The sequence below is a fragment of the Arachis ipaensis genome, chromosome B08 (assembly GCF_000816755.2).
Source record: "Arachis ipaensis cultivar K30076 chromosome B08, Araip1.1, whole genome shotgun sequence".
Lineage (NCBI taxonomy): Eukaryota > Viridiplantae > Streptophyta > Magnoliopsida > Fabales > Fabaceae > Arachis > Arachis ipaensis.
In genome coordinates, this window is record NC_029792.2 from 109,813,437 (window position 1) to 109,815,093 (window position 1,657).

Sequence of the window (1,657 nt, forward strand, 5' to 3'; positions counted from 1 at the left end):
TATTAATTTAATACAAAATAAAACTAAAAAAATGCATTTATTATGAAAATAAAAAAAAATTAAATTTTATATAATTATTTAACTATGATTAAATCAATCGATTTAACCTGTGATTTATCAGTTGAATCAATAATTTAATAATTTAATTGTCTGAACAATTTGATTAGCGGTTTAATTCTTATAACTATATTTATGAGTAAGATCTTAAGTTTAAATTAATTATTGTTGGCTCTTTTACTAAAATTTTACTGTTTTAAATCCTATTTATCAAATTATCACTCTTTTGATAATTAGATAATATGTTTTAAAATAATAATAATTTGATAGATAATTTTTACAATAATGGTATTCAGTAAAAATAAAAGCCATTATTGTCAGCGTAACTAACTAAGGAATATCAATAATATTTTTTTGATGAGAAGAATATCAATAATATGGATAGAAGAACTATTAGTATTTACTAAAACATGATGAGAAATTTAAATTATAATAATTATCAATGAGGTATAATTCCTATTTAAACTGAATTTGTACCCTAAGTCCCTATCTGTATAAGTAGTTGAGGTGAGTCGAAATCTCGTTATGCACACAAGCTTAATTAAGATACACATAAAATAATTCATTATTATTGAATGGTTTTGGTAACGAAATAATGAATTGAATAATCAAATGCTATAAAGCTATAATGTAGGCCATTATTGTAGATAACTGGAGATGCAATTATAATAACAGAAATTTATTAACCTTTCCTCTGTATAGATCTGAAGTTTGTGCCTTTTGGTAGACATTAGAAGAGGAAATTAAAGCGTGCTCACATAGCTATCATCATTTCTTGGATGTGTAAAGAGGAACAATTCGGTGTAAAGCAAATTAATTAATTCTGTTTTATATACAGATCAAGGGTAATAAACACAAATCACGATCAGTGGCTTTTCCGTAATAAACGCATTAATTAGAATAATTTTTCCTTTATACTTTTTCTAATCGGATTAATTAAAAGTTTGCCACAAGATAAATTCGATTTAAGACAAAAATTAGCTGTAAATTGAAAAAATTAAAAATTCAATTTAAAATAATAAAATACAAAAAATTAATTGAACCTTATANNTAATTGTTTTCTTAAACTATTAAATTTTTAGTTTTATCAATTTGATAACCAGTTTAGTTTTTCACTTTTTCAGTACCTTGATCAAATGAGAAACCATGAAAAAAAGTAGTTGAGAAGCAAGGCAAGTATAATAGACATTGAAATGGTATAATAAAACATCAAAATTCTAATTAGAAGCAACAATTATGTTTCTACCACTCATGTGCCTTAATGAATACAATACCCACAGCAGTGGCATAACGCAGAAAACGAGTTGAATTAAACAAAGGGTTATGCTAGGTATTCTTCAACAATATGAATAACTACCAATCAAATAAAAATATACTATATCTCTAAATTATTTATCTAAATCTTAATATTAAAATAACCATCCGCACACTTAGAGAAATAAATATCTAATACATCTATTATTTATATTGTTTAATATTTTCATTGTCTACCTATATTTTTTCTTAAACAAATAATTGATTTAAATAAAGAGAAAGGTTTAATTTTAACATTTACAAGACAAAATTTTTAAATAATTTTAATTTAAATGTTCTTATTTAC